Here is a 23,080-nt window from a genome sequence, read left to right as displayed (position 1 = left end):
TATTTATTGCATATCGACTATTCCACACATTTGTCAGCTTCATGCTAGACACAATGAGGGCTACAAAGACACATAAAGTATAATTCCTGCCCTCATGGAGCTTACACTCTGATTATCTTGATCAATGGTCCATCCATTCTTGGAGTAGGAAAGTAGACTGCCCTCCTCAACAGAGTGCAACCCTTCTCCAAGCAGAAGATGCCTCCAATTGCTTTCTTGGCATTTCCATTGCCCCAGTGTCTCAGCAAAGAAAACTCACAGAGGTACATTATATAGACTAGATGTAAATGCCTAATAAACCTGGATTTGAGATTGTCCTTATGTCTAATTTCTGCTTGGACTCTCTGCAAAGCCCTGCCAGCCTAATCAAAATGACTCTAAGACCCAGCAGTTTGAGTTAAGTGATATGCACATGAACCACATTCCTATCTTCTGTCCTGGCCTATCTATGATTCATCCATATCACTTAAAAGAAAGGCTTAATCCACACCAGTGACTCCACGTGAGGAGGAAAGCAATGCAAAAGAAGTACACAAACATCTCTGTATTTTAAGAGTGTGTTCAAAACATTTAAGTTTAAAAAAAATCCACAAAGCCACACAGTGATTAATTTAACATTATTTCCTTGCAATGTTGCCAAAAATAAAGTGAACAGATATAGAGTGAACAAACATGGAAATGTGTCTTTCCATCTTGTTTTGACACAACATGTAATCATGATCAAAAGCAAAATCATCTCCAATCTGCAAGGTAATTATTTTAGGGTATCTCCCCTAATTTCGAAGCAGAGGAACAACTACTAATAGGAATCAAAGCTGGACTGTTAACAGAGCTATGGTAAATAACCAGCATGCTTCTATTGTCCAATTCTGAACAAAACATTCATCCTTTTATTCCAACTGAAACACCAGAAAACAGCCCAGGGCATTTAAACTTGAGCCCCTGGAGAGAAACTACCATATGATTCTTTTCCAGTACTATTTAGATCTTCATGCTGATATTACTGGCTTTCTCCTGATATTCAGCTCCTCATTGACAAAACTTTACTTGTGCAAGATCTTACTCTCTTCTCTCAATTTTGTCCTCTGTATCATTTATTTATTTATTTATTTATTCATTCATTCATTCATTTTTGAGACGAGTCTTGCTCTGTTGCCCAGGCTGGAGTGCAGTGGCGGGATCTCGGCTCACTGCAACCTCTGCCTCCCAGGTTCAAGTGATTCTTCTGCTTCAGCCTCCCATGTAGCCAGGATTACAGATGTGTGTCACCATGTCTGGCTAATTTTCATATTTTTAGTAGAGGCAGGGTTTCACCATATTGGCCAGGCTGGTCTTGAACTCCTGACCTCAGGTGATCTGCCCACCTCGGCCTCCCAAAGTGCTGGGATTACAGGCGTCAGATACCACACTCGGCCCCTCCATATCCTTTTGAAAACCCAAATCACTTTATGTTAACTGAACACAGATCGTTCCCCTACCCTCACACCCCTCCTGCCATCTTTGTTTCTGTTTGAAAGAGAAAAAGAAATCAGCCTAAGATAAAAGCTTTGCCGAGTCCTCTCCAGTTTATTATTTTTTTCTTAGAACTTACGTTCATCTACATGTCAAGAATCACATAATGAGGAAAACACTACTCCATTTATTTATTTGAGAAGGAAAGGAAAAGGCTCCTTGTTTCATGCACAAGAACTAAAACAGTATGAACTCTGTAACCTTTAATTTCCCCATAGCTTTAATTATGCCACTGCCAGGGGTCTGACACCATCTTCAATCAATAAAATAACCTTGTTTCTCCTGGGCACACAGAATGTCTCTGAGAATATTTGATAGAAAAAAAAAAAAAAGAAAAACTGTGGTTCTGTCTTTTAAAATGCAATTCGAATCTATATAATTGACTCTTCTATAACAACAACAGGGAAGCAAGGCCAAGCTAAATTCTTACTCCATTTGCAGTCATTGGCCTCTCCCAATACACCTGGGAGGTTGAGCCAAAACATGTTAATGAGAGCCCTGATGTTTCCCAAGACAAGTCCCAGAAAATCAACATTACTAGGTGGTCAGGACAGACCAAATTCCCACCCTTCAAATAAATTGTGCAATATATCTATAATATCTTCTTTTTATTCCCTCTTCTAAACCCTCCCACATTCTGCCCCTACCTCTCATTCTTCCAACCAGGATGAAGAATCTAAGTCTAAGAAACCTGTTTCTCTGCCAAATCTTGGTCAACTTGTTTCATCCAATTTGACTCCCAGATAAATGGAAAGGGGCCAGTTCAAAGTTTTTCCTGTACCTATGTGTATATATTTGTGCAAACACACACAAACACACACACACAAACACACACACACACACAAAACCTCTCACAAAAAGTGAGAGGCCCCAGTAAATTCTTATGTTCTCTCAGGTTGGTCCATATTGTAGCCAAAGTACCCTAGAGAATACCTTTCCCAACAGTCTTGCAACCCAAGATACCAATTAATCTCATTTGGGATGTGAAAAACAATGGTCCTTTTGCAGGTTATCCCTAAACTTTCAACAGGTAATGGGTAGGCATCATAAGCACCATGGTACAGAGTCTGGGCCTAGAATCGCACTGCCCAAGTTTAAATCCTGGATCTATGGCTTACTAACAGGCCTTGTACATGTCTCTTGATCTCCCATCAATTCCTGATGAATTAAGTGTCAATTTCATCATCTGCAAAATAGGGATGATGGTGCTCATACTTCATAGGATTATTATAAACACTAAGGGAATTAATCCATTTAAAGTGCTAAGCATGGAGCCTGGCACATAGTAAGGCCTCAATAAAAGCAAGCTATTACGATAATTATTATTTTTAAGTAGCCTTTTTTTTTTTTTAGAAGTGTACAGCAATTTTATGAAGAAAGGTTTTTTTTTTAAGAAACCTTTATTTGCAACTCAGTCTACTACACAGGGGTCCTTAGATCACTAAAAGCCAGAACTGGAAAGGCTTTTGGGAGACCAACTAGTGGTCCCACCCTCTTCTTCTATAGATGAAGATGCCAAGGCCTCTAAGGGATAAGAGAGAGAGAGCCAGTACCAAAACGAAAGTCTTTATAACACCTAGGACAAGAGCCCTTCCACTACAACATATTATCTAGCATTATTTGCTTGTACAAAGAAGATGCTTAATAACTATTTATTACATAGAATTGACCCTGGTTTTAAAAGGCTATAAACCTGCCTTAATGCTACCACTGCTTTTCCAGTTCCATTGGAAGTAAAACGTTAATGAAAGGAAGGAAAATTCAAGGAGGTATGAGGGAAGTGTTTAGCTAGAAGTATTATAGAAGGGCTTTGCAAATTCTCTTTTTAGGCTAAGATGTGAGATTGATTGAACAGCAACATGAACCTCCACGGATGGATGTTTCCAGGGACCCTATTCCAGGTCTTTTCAACATCATACCATCTTGGCGTTTGCTCTTACTTAACTCTAGCACGAGTTTAAGAAAAGGCTTAAAAGGAGAGTCAGCCCCAACTCTTCTTTGCTACTCTGTGGGATAGCCTGGATGTGTGTCCCTGCCCAAATCTCATGTTGAATTGTGTGGTTTGGTGAGAGGTGATTGGATCATGGAGGCAGAACTTCTTGGTGCTGTTCTGATAGTGAGTTCTCACAAGATCTGGTAGTTTAAAACTGTGTGGCACCTTCCCCTGTTGTCTCTTGCTCTTGCTTTTGCCATGTGATATGCTTGCTCCCCCATCACTTTCTGCCGTGATTGCAAGCTTCCCGAGGCCCTTGCCTGTGAAGCCAAGTAGATGTTCACACCATGTTTCCCATAAAGCCTGCAGAACTGTGAGCCAATTAAAACTTTTTTCTTTATAAATTACCCGGTCTCAGGTATTTCTTTACAGCAATGCAAGAACGCTTAATATACTCTATTGCAAAAAACGCAATTATTTTTGCACCAACCTATTAGATTAGGTTGAAAAATTATTTTAAGAACCACAGCAAAGCCTTGGCATTTGCAAATCTTACTGGAGATCAGTGTAAGAGATCCGTTTCTGAGATGATAACTCAAGGTCTTGGTTGTTTTTGGTCCCAGTTTGACTTTGCTTTGTTCTGAAGCAATTACCTTGAACATGTTTATAGGCAACAAATGTGATCAACCCTCAAGTGCATGTGACCAGTGACATATATACTGGGTAGCAAGGAGAATCCGGCTGCCACCTCCCTCTATCCCCCAGCACAAGCATCCATTCCAAAAGAGGAGTAGACAATGTCATCACATCCCCTTCCTTATTGTCTCAGGAAAAGTATAAAGGAACCCTGTAATCAGATTGAGCCTAAAATGAGAAAAGTTTAAGAATATACCTAGAAGCTGCCTGCTTTACCAATCTGTAACCTCCAATGGCAGACCAACCATTTTCATATCTACTTATATTTTATCTTAAAAGTAATATAAGCACAGCATGCATATATTTTAATAAAGAAAAAAATCACTTATAATCCCAGCACCTCAACTTAAACATTGTTAACATTATATTTCCTTTAGTTTTCCTATGTGTATTTGTATTTTTACAAAGCAATGAATTATTAATAAGATGTAATTTTGGATCCTGCATTTCACTTCGTCATAAATACTTTTTCCATGTTGTGGCATAACTTCATAACATTGTAATGGCTGCATAATAGTGCATTAAACAAGTATATCAGCAGTCACTTACCCATTCTTCAATTATTAAGATATATAAATTGCTTCCAATTTTATGCTAGTCTAAAAAATGTTACAAAAACATCTTTGTGATTTAACCTTTTTCAATATTGTAGATTGTTTCTCTGTGATAGAATCCCAGAAGCGAAACTGATGGGTCAAGAAGCATAAGTGTTTTTAGACAACCCACTAAAAAATAAAATTAGCAAAACACCACAGTCCCATGAAATCCCTCCCTCATTTAATGAAAATTTCTCCTGCTCTCATTTTTCCACCAGGGCAGAGCAGGGCTCCTGGGAGGGAAAGAAGCCAAGAGAAGCAGTGTAGTATCCCAGTGGCTTGCAAAATGGCAGAGTGGAATGCAGGCTCCCCTGTGAATCCAGCTTGCGTGCACTTGCCCCAAATTGCCACCCAGCCAAGAAGCTAATTAGTAAAAGCATCAGGTGGGTGAGAACAGGTTCATGGCCTGTAATAGCTTATATCATCTTTCATTTTTGCCCTTGGAAAGATCTGACAGTCAGCTTGAAGACATTCAGTTCTTATGACCCAACCTGCTTACATTCTGAGAATTGAATTCGTCAGTTTTTAGATCCCAATCTTCAATATATCTTAAGGAACATTTTGCTGTATAGAACTAAGCAGGCACGATCAATGAGCCTGTGTGTGTAGCTCTATTTTCAGCCTCAGTTAAGGTGGCACATTTAAGGTTAGCTCTGTTTAATATTATATGACTAAGTGACACCTGTCTTAAATGGTCAATGTATTATACACAGGTTTATTTGCAGACCTGACCATAAAAGTCATCCAATCCTAAAGCAGGGGAGGCAACAGTCCAGAGATGCCCCTGGTTTAGCAAGAGTGGACAGAGCAGGCATTCTTTTCTTGACTTCTTAGCCAGAACTCTCAAAATAAGGCAGTTCTGCTTTCCACCTTCTCTTTGAAGGTTTTTCCCTAATCCCTCTCCATCTATTCCTGACCTCAACTTTGCTCAATATGGAAAATGAATTCTCTATCATGACACTTATCACAGCATATTTTCCACAAACATTTACTAAGCACTTACTGTAGCCAGACACTGTACTAGGTAAGCCCTAGGGTGGCAAAAAATAAATTTAAAAAAATAAAGCAGAGCCCGGCCGGGTACAGTGGCTCACTCACACCTATGATCCTGGCACTTTGGGAGGCCAACACAGGTGGATCATGAGATTAGGAGTTTGAGACCAGCCTGGCCAAGATGGTGAAACCCCCTCTCTCCTAAAACTACAAAAATTAGACAAGCGCAGTAGTGGGTTCTTATAATCCCAGCTACTCGGGAGGCTGAGGCAAGAGAATCGCTTGAACCCGGGAGGCAGAGGTTGCAGTAAGCCGAGATCACGCCACTGCACTCCAGCCTGGGTGACAGAGCAAGACTCTGTCTCAAAAAAACAAACAAACAAACAAACAACAACAACAAAAAAGATCCCAGTCCTTGAGGATCTCCCAGTCAAGCAGAGGAGGCACAATTCAACGGGAGAACAGAAGTATGAGCTGATAACTCCAGCAACACAGAGAGCTCTGCCAAAAACCCCAGGCTACCTGAAAAAGCTTCCAAGAGGAGGAAAAGTCAAAAACCTACGAGCTGAACAGAAGACATGGAATGTGATGACCAACTTGACATCAAAGATAGGTTGAGATATATCTTTGGCAGTCATTAGCATAAGGATAACAGCTAAGGTCATAAGAGTGTGCTGGACCATATTGATTAGGAACACCACAGAACTCAAAATGAAACTTAACATGGACTTCTGGAAAAAAATGATCATTCAAGGGTTAGGTACTTTGCAAATGTGGGAGGGAAAGAAATTCCTTTATTTGTCCCTATGGCCTTTCCTCCCATATATCTCCAATCTAGACCTTGGAATGTACTGCTCCAGGGACAGAAATCCCCAGATGTAGTGCAGAGAGAAAAAAAGAAGTTAATTCTCACCTTTTAAGCTTCTGAGTGCCCAGGTAGCAATCACTGTTACGGGTTGAGCCAGAAATGGAAATGGAAGTTGCTAGACTGTAAGATCTTAGAGGGCATGGGCTGGGTGCGTGATTTTTCATTGTATCCATCCCAATACCTAAAACATTAACTGGTACATAAAATGTGCTTAATAGTTGCATATTGAGTGAATGATAACTTCCCCAAAACTTTGCTAGAGGCCACAGCAGAAGGAGAAAACAAAGAAAGACACGGAATAATAATAATATTACCTTTAGTTTCTCAGCCTTCCTTCTAAGGAGACAAAAGCTCTTTCACTTCTGCTATCTTATTTGCCCTTCTCAGCAGCTCTGTGGGGAAATAAAGGTAGATGTGATTAATTCCATTTTAGAACTGGAGAGGGAAGCTCAAGTCCAGAACAAATAGCTAATCATAACTAATTGGACCAGAATTTCACTGTTGCCCACTGTTAGGGCCAGGATCGAAACCTAGGTCTTATGATTTCCTGCTGTGTGCTTAGTTCAAAACACAACCCTCCACAGAATTGCCTCTCTGGTTTTTAGGAGGACAGTTCACAAGAGAAATTCATCAGGAAAGAGCAAACTCCCGCAGCACTCCAACAGTGTCATACCTAAGTGAGTGAGCTGCATCTGAAAGAAAATAATCTTAACAAAAAAATAATAATAATAATAATAATCTAAGATGTTTCCCCATGCCAACACTGGGATGACTAAACTTAATTCCCAGTGGGGCTCTGCTCACATAATTGGGAGCTCCCTGTTTTGCTATACCCCTTTTGAAGGGAGCCTCATCTGCCTTCAGTCTGGTTTTTGTGTCTGAGTGCGGCTCAGGTGCTGACTGCAGGTGTGGCATCCAGCAGGTGCATGGACAGGAGCCAGTATTTCATATCTTCATACCAAAGGGCTTGAGTCATTCTCCGAAGGCAGAAGGCAGCCCCTCCTCCTCCTGCTGTTGCCTTGCAAGCACAGGGAACCTGCCTTGCCTGAGGTGCCATGGCAGAACTGCATCTAAACTGTGCCTTCCCAGGAAGGACTAGGGTGAGATCAGTTAAATCACAAATCATGTAACTCAGCTAACTTTCTCACTTGCACAAACTATTGCAGGCATACATCTATGCCATGGGCACAGCATCAGGGAACCTAGGTACAGAATAACCATCTCCTGAAGTGATGGGGAGAAAGGAGGGCCACAACAGACCCACATTTTATATTTAGCTACAGAGCATTGACTCTACTGCAAACAGTCCTGAAATCTCAGAAGTACCCCCCCAAAAAAAAAAGATGGAGTACAGCAAAAAGAACCTACGAGAAATCTTGCACTCCTATTCTCACCATAACCTCTCTCCTTTAGGCTTCCAAGGGAGAACTGCTTAGCCTGGTCACAGAAAGCACCAAGTCAGAAAATTCATCATATTCACCTAACAAAAGCCCAACTGGCAGCCTGAGGCAGACAGAATGTTCCTGGGAGTAAAGGGGGTCATCAAAATTTTCTTAGCTCCAAAAAGTGTCTGCTTTAAAAAAAAGAAAAACAAAAAACAAACAAACAAACAAAAAACTATCTGCCTCCCCCACTATCTGTCTCAGGCACACACAGAGACCAAAGAGAAACGAACTGTAGAAAAAAAAATCAAATCTTACCTTAATAAAATGGTTTATTGTCATATGTTCTATTTCCCTAATTCAAGTAAGCTTTGGTTTATAGCCCATGATCCAGAAAGCAAAACTGGCTACCACACTAAAATGTGATCATTGTATATAAATACAGTAAAACAAAAATCTGAACTGAAAATCTTAATGTAATAAAGAGGAAATTACGTTTCTTCAAAATAGGCAATATAAATAATTTTCCCCATCTGTGATTTTTATCTTAGTTTGCTATCACATGGAACAAATGTCACTAATTCAATGCAAATACATGCCCCTTGAAAACAACCAAAATGAGTAAGGGATGTACTAATTAGCTTCCTAATGGGGAAGGTTTTAATTGAGCTATTCTTTAACAACCTTCATCAAAGTTTCCAGGGCAACTTCATAAAAGGATGTCAAACCTGGCCCATATTTTTATTCCCTTAAAAATAATTCTCAATACACAGACACACAGAAAGCTGATTTCTCTTCAATGCTGTTAACACTCAGGCCACCAAATTTTCTGATGTCAGCAATCCCCTTCCCACAAATATTCCAAGTATGCACCACCGTCATTCTCCTTTCAATTATGTGGTTTCTCTGCTCCTTTACTGATTGAGTCCAGGCCTCTCGGATAATGAGAAGCATGTGCAGGGAAAATACGCTCTTAAAAAACACATACATCAGTTTTATCTGCATCATAAAGGGGAGAACAGATCATTTGTCCATATCAAAGAGATCGAAATATGAAGTTTGCTATGGGGTATAAATAAGGGGGAAAAAATCAGTATCAATGCCTAAAGCTGGTAGGGTGGGGGGGGGGGCACAGTTATTGTGGTCTGATGCAACACCAATAAGAATAAGGGAGACTTCCCACCAAATCCACCCTTCCTAGCTTGGCCACATTTATATTTCATGTTATCTTAATGTTTCTTTTGGGGGTATTTAAGTTCTGACATACACATGGAAATAAGCCACGAATTGTACAGCAAGCATAAATATTCCATCATTAATAAAAACCAGCTGTGTATAAAACACTACAATGGCTGGGTTTCAGTTACTGGCTATCATCAGTATGTGTCACAAGCAAATATTACTGAAAACTTTCTCCCTTAAAACACGCATGCTCACATACACACAGACGTTTGCTTTATTCTTTTTCATCTTTTGGAGGAGCTTTGAAGAACTCACTGATCTCTATGGTCCTTTTCAACTAATGTTTCTTTTTGAAGCTATTTTTCACCACCCTGGAAGATGCTGGAGTCCTCTTATTTGTACCTCAACTTACCACACAGTACAAAACTGTTTAATTTTTTTCCCAAAAAGCCGAGAGGGCCAATAATCCAAATGTTAGGTTAATGGTAATTACAGTCAGTAAGGCAATGGGGCACCAAAGGGCATTGTATGTTATAAGAGAGCAAAGCTCATTAAAAAGGAACACCTGCTCAAGACCCTATAATAAGCCTGCTCTGCCATAATGCAAACACCTTTCATCCAATGACCTCAAAGCATATGCCCAATATGAAGCATGCTGAAACACCTCTGTAAGGTATTAATATCTTTGCTTCCCAGAAGGGTAACTGAAGCTTAGAGTGGCTAATTCATTCACCCTTGGTCACATGGTAAGCCAGAGAGGGGCTGGGCAGAGAAAACCAGATCCCGGCTTCAAGTCACAAAGGCTGGCTTCAAGTCACACAAGCTAATGATATTTCATGGAGTTAGGGTAAGAGTGAAAGTGCCTTTACAAATGTCAAGGCAGTTTAGAACTTCATAACATGTGGTAGTCTCATGCCAGTCTAATTATTGTCAGAGATGTTGGTCCTGTGTTCTAACTCACAGAGGAAGCCTTTTTTCCTTTTATTTTGAGAGACGGAGTCTTACTCTGTCATCCAGGCTGGTGTGCAGTGATGCAATCTCGGCTCACTGCAACCTCTGCTTCAGGTTCAAGCAATTCTCCTGCCTCAGCCTCCTGAGAAGCTGGGATTACAGGCATGCGGATGAGGCGTGTAACAGAGTAATCAAAAATGGCTTCAGATAGGCAATAAAATTTGAACAGGTAGAATCAGCTAGGAAAAAGATATTCCATATAGAGTGAATATCCTAGGCAAATGTGGAGAATGAGCAGGGAGTTTGTGAGGGACAGAGTGATTTGTAGGCCTCTTATCTCACACTCTTGAAACTGGATTTTGGGGTCTACTCTCAGTGCAGTGTTCAAAAATAAGCATTTTTTAAAAATTAACTGTTTTATCTGCACAATGAATTTTCAGAATTATCCTGCGAGGTGATGGAAGGTTTAGACATTTTCTTGTGTCAATCCGCCCAACTGTCGTTGTTGGTGTTGCTGAACTCTTAAATGTCTTTATTGGTGGTGGGTATGGGAAGGATGGGAGTGAAGTTCCCTCATCTGCGATTGTGTTATCTTAGTCCCTGATACTTCCTGCATTTATGAAGTTGTATAGGAAATTTTCCACCGTACTACATGATACCCCTCATATCTGAGATGTCAGCATGTTCATAAAGAGGATTATTTTTGTAAAATTATTAAAAGTTTTGCTTTTATCAAGCACTTTCTCATCTTTGAATTCAAATTATTCTCTTTTAAAGCATCATTCTTTGTTTTTACAAAAAATTATGAGATAATTGCTGTTAAAACCTACTTGGTATTACATACAACATCAAGTTATTGCTATATATTTGGGTTTAATTTTTCAAGGTAAAGGTTCTCATTTTAAAGCCTTTTATGTTTTGCTGTTGTCCTTTTCCTTCTCTGATATAAGTAGATTGCCTTTGTGACCTCTTCCTGGCAACAGTACCCTGTGTAAACGAGGACCATTTGCAGCTTTCTTTTTGCTCTGTTCAAACATGTTTAATGCAGACTTCAAAGTCGGACTTTGTAGTCTGACTTTGGGTTCATTGGTTTTGGCTAAGTAATTTATTATTTTTTTGAGAAGGAGTCTCACTCTGTTGCCCAGGCTGGAGGGTAGTGGCATGATCTTAGCTCATTGCAACCTCTGCCTCCTGGGAGCAATTCTCTTGCCTCGGTCTCCCAAGTAGCTGGAATTACAGGCCCATGCCACCATAACTGGCTAACTTTTGTATTTTCAGTAGAGACAGTGTTTTGTCTTGTTGGCCAAGCTGGTCTCGAACTCCTGACCTCAGGTAATCTACCCGCCTTGGCCTCCCTAAGTGCTGGGATTACAGGTGTGAGCCACTGCATCTGGTCTTGGCTAAGTAATTTAATTATCCCACCTGTCTTTCCCCATCTACTAAGTGGAGTTGGTAAGAATACCTGCTTTGAGATTATTGGTAGTTTGAGTAAAATAGTGTATGGAAGCCGCTTATGTTGGGACATAGTAGTTGATACTCATCTCATAGCTGTCTTTCAGTTATTATTACTGACTTTAGGACTGTTTAGCATCTAGTGTCCTTATTTTTAGGTATCATTTCTACTGTCTCTTTTCATATTTTATTCCAACAAAGGCTATGGATAGGGCTAGTGTAGACTTGAAATTACTAGTCTTGGCACTGTGTGATTTTTCTTTTTTGTTTGTTTGAAATGGAGTCTCACGCTGTCACCCAGTCTGGAGTACAGTGGTGCGATCTAGGCTCACTGCAGCCTCCGCCTCCCAGGTTCAAGCGATTCTCTTGCCTCAGCCTCCCGAGTAGCTGGGACTACAGGTGTGCACCACCATACTCAGCTAATTTTTTATATTTTAAGTACAGATGGGTTTCACTACGTTGGCCAGGCTGATCTTGAACTCCTGACCTCGAGTGATCTGCTCGCCTTGGCCTCCCAAAGTGCTGGTGTGAGCCACCACACTCAGCCTTTTTACATCATTTTTAAATTAAGTTTATTAAAACATTAAGTAGAATGCTGAAAGTTGATATTATTTTAGAACTTTTGTTTAACCCTCCTTAACTATATTTCTAAAACTGAACAGTCACATTTTTTATTTTTCTTAAAGTATTACTTATTCAGGTTCTTGGTAGTGCCTCAGATCCTAATTCTGAATATGACTGAAATGAGACAATTATGTGAAAGTACTGTGTCACCTGTAAAGAACCAAATAAATGTAATTTGTTGAATTCTAGATGTTGGAAGTATAGAAGATTCCATGTTCTGATTTCATAGTATGTTTGGTTTTCCTTTTGATTGTTACTTACCTTTCTTTTTGAAGTTGGGTATGGGAATGGAGGGGGTAGTAAACAGTTAATGGCTAATCAAGATTTATTAGTGTGAGCATCTTTGTCTTATTTCCCTCTTGTTGGTTGAATAAGCTAACTCAAGATGAGTAGATTTTAAAAATAAAGTGGTTATTTAAATCCATATTACTAATAATTGAGTAGTAATCTTACCTAAGTCAGGTGTTGGCAGACTGTTGCCGATAGGCCAAATCTGGCCGGTAGCCTGTACAACCAGCAAGCTATGGATGGTTTTTACATTCTAAAAAGAAAAGGAAGAACACTGCCACAGAGATTGCATGGACCCGCAGCACCCCAGATATTCACCATCTGGCCTCTGTTCTAAGTCATTTAAAATTTAAATAATACCCTTCACCTTTTTTTTTTTTTTTTTTTTTTTTTTTTTTTTTTTTNACAGAGTTTCGCTCTTGTTGCTCAGGCTGGAGTGCAATGGTGTGATCTTGGCTCACTGCAACCTCCGCCTCCTGGGGTTCAAGGGATTCTTGTGCCTCAGGCTCCCAAGTAGCTGGGATTATAGGCATGTGCCACTATGCAAAGCTAATTTTTATTTTTGGTAGAAACAGGGTTTCACCATGTTGGTCAGGCTGGTCTCGAACACCTGACCTTAGGTGATCCACCTGCCTCTGCCTCCCAAAGTGCTGGGATTACAGGTGTGAGCCACTGCGCCCAGTGAATCCATCAAATCTTAAAGATCACATGTATACCATATTTTTGTTATCAAAGGAAAATTAAAGGACTATGAAACTGAACTTTTACTACATGGTGAAGATCTCAGATGAAGAACCCATTATGCACGGCGCATTCTGCTGCTTACCTAATGTCTTTTATTTAACTGTCTAAAATCCTTAGTTTCTCTGCTATCTTTTAATTTAAACATATCATTTTCCATGCTATAAAACAAGTATATCTGTGTTTTCCTGCTTCTCCTTTCTCATTCTGGAGATTTCATAGTCCACTCAAATTTGTACTCACTTGATGGGATATCACCATACAGTGATTTAGGAATCATTGCCAACGATTTAGACAAAGTAAACAGTGAACCCTAGTTTGTTGTTGTTGTTAACAAGCATGGGGGAGAGATAACAGGAGGTCAAAGGAATTGAATTAACAGACTTGCTAGATACAAGAACTCCTGAATCACAAAAAGTGTTTAGGGATTACTTATTATATCCGTTAACCTCTTCTGGTATTTGAGAAACAAAATACATGGGAGTTTTCATGTGTCCTCGGTCAGATTCTGCCTTCATTCCTCCACGTGGGTTTGCAAAGCTAAGTCTAAGGTGGGCTCTTATTGAAAAGCAACATTGCATATATCTGTGGCTTTAATTATCTAAAATTCGTGTTAGTACAGGAACCAGGACTTGAAAGGAACTAGAAAAAATGAAAGCAGGTGATCTGTTAGGATGATGGAATTCTTGATAAAGTTTTAGGCAGAGTCTTAGCTTCTTAATTTGGAGTTGTTAAAATATAAAACATAATGCATCTATATTGATATATCCTTACAGGATCTTTTGTTTTAACATGATGACTAGATGACTGAATTTCTAACAACTGTTGCACCTCCTTCTAGTAGCAATCATTCACATTCATACTAGATATTGAGGCCTAGAAAGAAAACCATAAACTTATGAGAACTGGCTCTCAAAATCACCCTAACCGAACCCACAATTTACAGTGGAAAAAAAAATACTTAACAGAAGTAGTAAACCAATTTACAGTTGGGCCTAGAGCCCAGGTCCTTCTCACCAATAGGCTCACTAGGAAATCTTATTGCAGATTCTTAGGTTAAAAGTGGCATCAGTCGCCACCATTTACTAGAAATAACTTTCAGGATCCCTGGGTAAGTCAAATACAGTGACTGGAAATAAAATATTTTACCTATATGGGGTGGATAGTCTCATCCTTAGAACTATTAAAAATCTATAGAGTCTGATTTATTTTCTAAAAGTAATGCTAGCTCTCTTCTGCAAGCAGTTGTAGGCCGGAGCTAACGTGGCCAGCATTATTACAAGCCAGGATGATTTAGACAACTAACTAACTCCATTCCATATAACAAAAAGATTTCAAAGGCCAAATAATGGTCTCACTTCATTTAAGCGATAATCATTACAAATTCTTATGTATTCCTTTATGCAATAAATATGCTTCTTAGAAGGCCCAGTTAGAGTGAATTTTTATATATCAAGTCACAGTTTAAAGGCACTAACTAGGAAAGCTAGTACTTACAAAGAAACCTGTTGTGGATTCTTTTATAAAGCAAATGACCTCCTATTTTCTTTCTTTCTTTTTCTTTTTCTTTTTTGTTCAGATTGTGTGTGTTGTGTGTGGAAGGGGCGACTTCCCTCCTTTCTCTGGGTTAAAAGGGGTCAGAAGCCCACCATGGAGGAGAGTATGCAGTATGGCCAGCCTGTTTAATACCCCCCTAGTTCCTGGGACAAAATTCTAACCTTTGACTTGGGGGTGGAACCCTAGATTTTGGACCAAAGTCCACAAAAGGCAGCAAGGAGGGAAAAGTAAGTAAGACTAAAGACAACACATCATAGTAAAACACCAACAAAAATTCCTGGGGACAGGAAATCAATGGATCACAATTCTAAACAAATTGGTTTAGTCCCCAGCTAATTAACTTGTCAAGCAGATCACTAAACCTACTGAATCCATGAGAGAAAGAGATGATGTAATAGGAGATTTGGAAACATTTACCCATTTACCATCCTAAAAGGCTCCCCTACGACCACACACACCTCTCCCCACCCCTTTCAATGTGTTTAAGCTGGGCTTAATGGGTGCAAAGGACAATTTCTACCAGACAGTCCCCAAGAATAGACTGTTCTCATGCATTCCAAATGCTCAGTCTCCATGGAGGAGGCTACCTGGTCGCAAGCATTTCCCAAGAGGGAATATATCCTCTATTCCTCCTCACTGGTAACAACTCCCCCACTCCACCCCCACACCCCAAACAAAACAAAACAACTTCTAACCATCCTGAGAACTTCAGGGGACTTTTCTGAGGTAAAGGAAAAGAAACTTTAAGAGGGGAACAGGAAAGTGTGAGAAACTCCTCTTGTCTCCAAATGGAAAAAAAAGGCCTTAAAAAGCTGGATCAAAGGAAGAAAGGGGGATGGGGAAGAAGGGCTGCTTAATTACAAAGACACCCTTTTAAAGAAGGCGCAGGCCCTGGGAGAGGGCTCTTAGGAGAGGCACAGAAGCAGATGTACCCACTTAGAATTCTGGCACTCAATGGGACCTCAAGGTCATAGTATCCATCCCCCTGCCTTCTGATTAGGCTATTCTTAAAGCATTCTAGAGTCTGATGTGGTCTTTACAAAACCTCAGAGAAAGTAACTCTACAAATGTCCTAGTTGGGAATTAGTCTAATAAATCCAACTTCATAAACCAGAAATGAGATTTTAATTTCTAAATCCAAAATTGCATTGACTATGAATTATTAAAATTCCCTTTCTAAAATCTTTTAAATAGTTAAACAGATCCACAAATTTCATGTAAAAGTGACTCCACATACAACGAGGTTTACTTCACATCTACACCATGAAGGTAGAAAAAACACTTTCAATTTTACAAAGCCACAAACTTTTCCAAAGAAAGAAGTAATTTAAAATGAAGTATGATGTCGTGCCAGAAAGTGTCTGTCAATGACACCGGATAAACCCATACAGAATAGTTGGAACCTGAGTTATCATCTGTAAATAGATGCAACTACTCTACAACCACCTGGCTGTTAAAATGTCCCAGGCCAGTTATAAAATGTAGTTTGGTTAGGCCAGCTTTTCCCTCCCAGCTGATCTGAAACAGGATAGCCTTTAAAATTGTCGCCATGTAACGTTCCTTCTCTACCTTCCTACCTTCCTTTCACTCATTAAAATCAACCAAAGCTATTTTTAAATGTATGTAAATAATGTGTTCCCAAATAAGCAATGGGTTCAGGACATCTCAGTAATAAGTCTTTGAACACCACCACTTACAAGCTTGATGCACTTGTCCAATTGAAGATAGGTGGGAGATGGATGAAAATGTATCCCACATCCAAAATGGCATTTCAAACTATTCTTAGCTACTAAATGAGGGTGCTGAAAGGTCTGAGAAGGCTTCACAAAGGCTGGCCTGAGAAAGAACTTTTCACAAAGCCTAGCTCAAGGAGACTTAAATACCCTTAGCCCTTCATCATTGAAGATTATGGTGACTAATTATCTTCCTCTCTGAATGGGAGAAGAGGGTTATATTCATAAAAGTTTTAAACTGCCTCCCGACTTCCACTCTTCATGGTGGGGAGGGAGGAGAACTGAACTAAACATCCCAGGTTGTTGAAAAATTATTTCTAAAACATACGCTAGAGATTGAAAATGCTGTTTCTCACCGACTTCCTCTTTCCTTGCTCATTTAATCTTATTTAGTCCCTTTATGCATATTATTATATTATTATTAGTGGAAATTAACCAGGAACTGCTCACAGTCTATTAAAGACTTATTTTTTCTCCCACTTTTCTTTCTCTTGATTTTCACATATCCACGAAGTCCATCTTACTGTTGAAGCACCAACGTACAGTGGCCCAGGGTTGGACCCTCAAGACACCTGCCTGATCCCCCAAAACTATTTACTAACATCTTTGGATCTTCTAAAGTAGATATGGGCAATTCCCTCCTCATGACCACTATCACCACCACGACAAGCACCACCACGAACACACATTTCAAAAAGTAGCCTTGTGTTTTAGATTACACAGACTTTAAAACTTCAAGAATTCACGGTCCTACCCCTCCTTCTCCCGCCTCAGGGAGTGTGAGTCCACACCCCAAGCCTAAGCACTTAGGAGAAACCTATCTAGTTATCTGAGATAAGCACTGACTTGCATGCTAGGCTAAATGTAGATTTCAGCTTCCCTCGGGTCTTTAGCTCCTCAATGTGATTAATTTCCTAGAGACCCAGAAGAACCCCAGGAGGCAAGGAAGTAAAAGTGCCATCTAGTAGTGGTACCCACTAGCATCTCCTCACCTAAGTAGGATCGGAAAGCAGCGCACACTCTAACCGATTTAACTTGCTGCACACCCTAAAAAACTCATGGCCAGCTGCAAAGAAAGTAGAACACACGGGCATTGTCACACGCGCCTAGATCGTTTCACTCACGCCGAGGGCACGACCAAGTTCATGCCACCATGGATTCCTGCCCCGGTTCCCCGCGAAAAGTAACCACACGTCTCCTACCCCTGAAGGCAACGAAGACAAGGTGACGACTCTCTGCTCGCTCAAGTGGCTTCGGTCCCGGGCCAGCGGCCAGGGATGGGCAGGGGGGAAGCCCCAACTCCCGGCTGCTCCCCTCTTCGCTGCTCCGTTCGGGCTCTCCTTGGTGGCAGTGGACAGGCAGGATACCGGGCCAGAGGGTGGAGCAGCGGATGGTCGGAGGCGAGATTGACTGGAGGTGGTGGTAGTTAGGGGGGGAGGCGGAGAGAACTAAGAGAAGAGGAGGCGAAAGAGAGCGGAGACGGAGGAGTAATTCAGGGGGTCTACCAGTTTAGGCAGCCAGAAAGCTCCTCGGAAGGAAGGGGCGTGACTGCCAAGGCAGCTCCTGGGCAAAGGATGGGAGGTAGGGGAGGGGGACCAACGGGTGGCTTTTCTTCTTGCGGTGAGCGGCTAGGACCGCCCCGGAGCGGGGGGGGGGGGGGGGGGGACTGGGGAGGAAGGCGGAGTACAGGGCGGGGAAAGAAGGGCGGGAGCCTGCCTGGACCCTGGAAGTGAGGAGCAAGGGGAGCGCGGAAGAGAGGCGGGGCCGGGGGGCGGGGAAGTTTCAAACAATTAAACAGCGGGGTCCGGGAGCTCGGGCGAAAGCCGAGGACCCTCGTTCTCGCCTTTCCACTAGAGGGGCACGACTCGGTTGCCGTAGCCGTGAGAGTCTGCGCGAGGACTGACTGGGAAGAAGGAAAGGGTTTTGCAAAAGACTACAATAATAACCTACGGCAACAGCGCGGCATAGTCGCGTGGGAGAGCCAGTGCAGCTCTCCGCCCCACAGCGAGAGGAAGAAAAGCAAATAATAGAAATGCTGAAAAGCAGCTTCCACCAAAGCCTGCTTAAAATAATGAAGGAAGGAGGCTCCTTCGTTTTCCTTCCCCTCTCGCTTCCTATTACTAGCAGGCCCCCACCAGGTCACAGCTCTGCGAGACACCCTCCTTTCTTCCTCCGCTCCCTCACCCCGGGCGTTTCCCCCGCCTCCCGGTGGCGGGCCGCAGAAGCGGCGGGGTGAGGGAGGAGGGGGTCGTGGGCGGGGCTCTGCTGACGCCCCGCCCCTGGGCGGGCTGTTAGCGGCGGCTTGGGCGGAGCGGGCCCCTGAAGCGTAAGTCCCGCCCACCATTCTTTTGCAGCTACTCGTTGGCGGGGCCTGGCCTAGTGTACGTTTGCGATTGGGCCCGGGAGTCGCCAGTCTGATTCTTTTGTCCCACCAGTCCTCAAAATTAATAAAACTAAACAAGAGGCTATTGTGTAGCTCTATGTTCTACCCCAGCTACCGCTGGGAAGAGAAAGATGAGACGCTTTCTCAGTCTCATAAAAGAGTGCAGCAGTGTGTCGGCCGACCCTGGCACGCCTTTATGTTTATGGCACTGTCCAGCCCTCCGCGAATAGGTAACTTTTCTTTCCCCTTAATTCATTAAATGTGGAGGGGGGAAACTACATGAAGTGCCAGTGTGGCGTTCACATTTCCTGGCTGTGAAAAAAAAAAACTGACATTGGTTAAAAACAGAGGGTTGAGAACAGTATCCTGGGACACGGAAAATCTACCATTTTACATCTTGGAAAACGAAGGCACAAAGAAACAGTGTAGGGGTAGCAAAATAACAGAATTTAGAACCAAAAAAAGAACTCATCTGGGGCTCTGGCACTTACTAGCTAATTGTATGACTAATGTTAAGTGGCTTAACTTCTCAGCTTAATTTTTCTACCTGTAAATAAATGCTGTAAGACATGCCCTATTAACTTAATGGCACTGGTGTGAAAATGAAATGTGTGTGAAAACTATAAAGCACTCCAACATGTATGTGTTCCTACTTGTGTATGACACATAGTGGAGAGTCTTACATGTGTTAGAGAATTAATATTCTTCTGCTCATCTGTTTTAAGCATTACATCCAAGGTCGTGTAAGTTTTGTGGCTTTATTTTTAAAAATCAGCTCTTTTCCTACAATTTTGGGGATGGATATGAAGTTGACTCCCTGCAGTTAGAATAATAAATTATCCCTTTTCTAAGCAGGGTGGGTGAGATTTCTTTTTTAAAGTTCTACGGTTTCATGACAACTTAAAGCTATTGTGGTTCTGGTACTGAAAGAGGAAATCATGCTGTGTATCTGCAAAGTGAACTTGAGAAAACAAATATGAAGGAACATTTACCATGGAAACCACCATTCTCTACAGATACATATTTCCTAGAAAACATTTCAAGTAGGAAGCAAGCCTAACTGTAAAGGTCTTGACAGCGCAAGGCTGTTATAATGAGCTCATGCCCATGAGAGTGACATCCAATTCAAGCCTGCCTAATGGGAGCCATCTGAGGGGCTATGGATCAAGGCATGCAAGAGGAAGTGTGCTTAAAGGAAACACTATCACACAGTAAATTGGGGCTCAGAATGTAACTCTGAGTGCAGGAAAAGTAGGGACGATTGCACATCACGGAGTGCGCAGCATGCTCTGTGGAAAGATTCAGAAGCAGGAGTGTACACAAAATGATTCTTGTTATGATTCAGTTTATGTATGAAGTGAGGTTATTTGGATGATTTTTCATGGAGAAAGTGAGTTTTGAACGTTAAAGATATGGAGATACCTGGTTTGTGAAGCAAGGGAATATTATTTCAGCCTTGTTGTTGGAGTGGACAGGAGAACTAGATGGGGGGGGCGGTATTTGCTGCAGGACTACTACTAATCACAGTGGCAACAGCATGCTTGTTAAAATCAATGCTGTCCAAGTGAAAAAAGTTAAACATGCATATGGAAAAATTCAAATAAAATAGTACTGGACTGGGCACGGTGGCTCACGCCTGTAATCCCAGCACTTTGGGAGGGTGAGGCGGGTGGATCACTTGAGGTCAGGGGTTCAAAACTAGCCTGATCAATATGGTGAAACCCCATCTCTACTAAAAATAAAAATTAGCCACACGTGGTGGTAGCACACGCTTGTAGTCCCAGCTACTCGAGAGGCTGAGACAGAGAATTACTTGAATCCAGGAGGCAGGGGTTGCAGTGAGCCGAGATCACACCACTGCACTCCAGCCTGGGTGACGGAGCGAGACTCCAACTCAAAAAAAATAATGGAAGACTACAGTTAAAAGTTCCTCCCCACCACTCTGCTCCCATAGTCCCATTCTCTTTATAACTGTATGTCATCTTTCAAATAGATTATTTGCATATTCAAACATGAGTGCCTATTCCCTTTTTGTTCCTTACAAGTAAAATCATTAATCATGGCATACCTTGCATTTCTTTACTCAACAATGTGTTTGAAATATACTTTCATCTCAGGAAAACTGTTTACCTTATTTATTTTATTATAATTCAGTATTCTATTACATTACTATGCCAAAATTCTTTTATTCATCCACTTATTAAATGGGGATTTGGGAGCCAGACACAGTGGTGGCACACGTGTGTAGTCCCAACTACAAGGGAGGTTGAGGGAGGAGAATCCCTTGAGGCCAGGATTTTGAGGTCAGCCTGGGCAACATAGCAAGACTCTAAATGTGTGTGGCACAGTTTGCTGTATAAACTGACTCTCTGGAGCTAGTTTTCACTCTCCACTCTTAACTAATCTCTAAAAAACCGGAGGCAAATTTGGGCTATTTCCTGTCTTTTGCCACTACAGAAGATGCTATTAAAAAAAAAAAAAAATCCTGGTAACAAAGGCCTGGTGGCTACGTTTGTAGTATGCCTGCCCCTAGCCTTAAAGTTGCCTTCAAAACACTTTTCTAACATGCTTTCCCCACAGCAACTAGTGCTGTGGAGCAATGGAATTGGAGCAATGAAAACCTCTAAAACACTTAATTCCTTTAACACCTCCTCCTCAAACACTGCTTGGGCATTACTCTTCTCCAAATGTTGATGAAACAGAGTTAGCAGAACTCTGATGCTGTGTGCGAGTGACTTCTTAACCTGTGGCAAACAGTTTTTTGGTACTTCTGTTTAACCCAGGACTTCCAAGCCTTCTATTCTGCTATGCAAGACTTCTTTGTTTTCACCCTGAAAACCTTTCAGTTTGTTTAAACCGAGTTTGGATTTAAAGCTATGCATTGCCTGCTCTACTTAAAAGAGAGGGGGAGGGGGAGGCCAACATCAACAAACATTGATTGAGCTGCTATTATAGACAAGACTGAAAAAACAAAGACGCATGAGACTTAGCTCCTGCCTTCAAGGATATAAACATAAAAAGACAACTAACAAGCATGTGCTAAGTGCCAAATGAATGGTATTGACAGTAAAAGCTGTGGAAGTTAAGAGCAGAGAGTGAAAACTAGTTCCAGAGAGTTAGTTTATACAGCAAACTGTGCCACACACATTTAACTAATCCCCACAGCATCCCTGTGTCTTCATATCCTGACTATAAAGTATAGAAAGCCCTCTGGGGGAGACCAGGAGAATTAACCACTAGCTGTAAAACACCTGTGTAAAGACATGGGGTTGCCTAGATACTACACATTAAAAACCTCCATATAACAATATGGAAAAAAGGAGGATCATTTTAGGCTCAGAAGTCACAGTTCTTCATCCCAAACTACCTGTCCTGTTTGACCTTTATTTTTGTCTTAAAATACACCTTTATTGCACAATAAAAATCAGTATCTGTCATGTACGAAATAAAGTCCATTTAAAAAATCAAAAGTCTACCTTGAAAAGGAAACATTACACAAAATGAAATAAGCCAAATACAAAAGCACAAATATTGTATGATTCCACTTATATGAGGGATCTAGCATAGGTAAATTCAGAAATAGTAGAGTATTGGTAATCAGGGACTGGAAGAAGAGATGTGGGAAGTTAGTGTTTAATGGTGCAATTTCTGTTTGGGATGATGAAAAGGTTTGGAAATAGATAATGGTGATAGTTGTATAATATTTTGAGTGTACTGAAAGCTACTGAATTGTACACTTAAAAATTGTTAAAATGAGGCTGGACGCAGTGGCTCGTGCCTGTAATCCCAGCACTTTGGGAGGCCAAGGCGGGTGGATCACAAGGTCAGGAGTTCACAACCAGCCTGGCCAAGATGGTGAACTGCCGCCTCTACTAAAAATACAAAAATTCGCTGGGCATGGTGGCGGGCACCTGTTATCCCAGCTACTTGAAAGGCTGAGGCAGATAATTGCTTGAACCCGGGAGGCAGAGTTTGCAGTGAGCCGAGATGGCACCACTGCACTCCAGCCTGGGCAATAGAGCGAGACTCCATCTCAAAAAAAAAAAAAAAAACAGATATTAAAGTGGCGAGGTGTGGTGCCTCACGCCTGTATTCCCAGCACTTTGGGAGGCCAAGGTGGGTGGATCACGAAGTCAGGAGATCGAGACCATCCTGGCCAACATGGTGAAACCCCATCTCTACTAAAAAG

General features: G+C 41.4%; 1 protein-coding gene across 1 annotated transcript in view; it reads right to left on the bottom strand.

Annotated features, from left to right (window-relative positions):
* Nucleotides 1-18,205, bottom strand: part of AMOT (angiomotin) — a 67,622-nt gene extending 49,417 nt beyond the window's left edge. Inside the window, exons 1-2 of the mRNA XM_037729084.1 lie at nucleotides 17,711-18,205; nucleotides 6,913-6,990 (exon numbers count right to left, since the gene is read on the bottom strand). The gene's annotated coding sequence lies outside the window, so the exon portion shown is untranslated. The remainder of the gene's footprint in view (nucleotides 1-6,912; nucleotides 6,991-17,710) is intronic.
* Nucleotides 18,206-23,080: the final 4,875 nt, after the last annotated feature.

The sequence above is a fragment of the Cebus imitator genome, unplaced genomic scaffold (genome assembly GCF_001604975.1).
Source record: "Cebus imitator isolate Cc_AM_T3 unplaced genomic scaffold, Cebus_imitator-1.0 Scaffold292, whole genome shotgun sequence".
NCBI lineage: Eukaryota > Metazoa > Chordata > Mammalia > Primates > Cebidae > Cebus > Cebus imitator.
The sequence above is the reverse complement of the archived record's forward strand: the minus strand, read 5'-3'. Positions and strand labels throughout refer to the sequence as shown.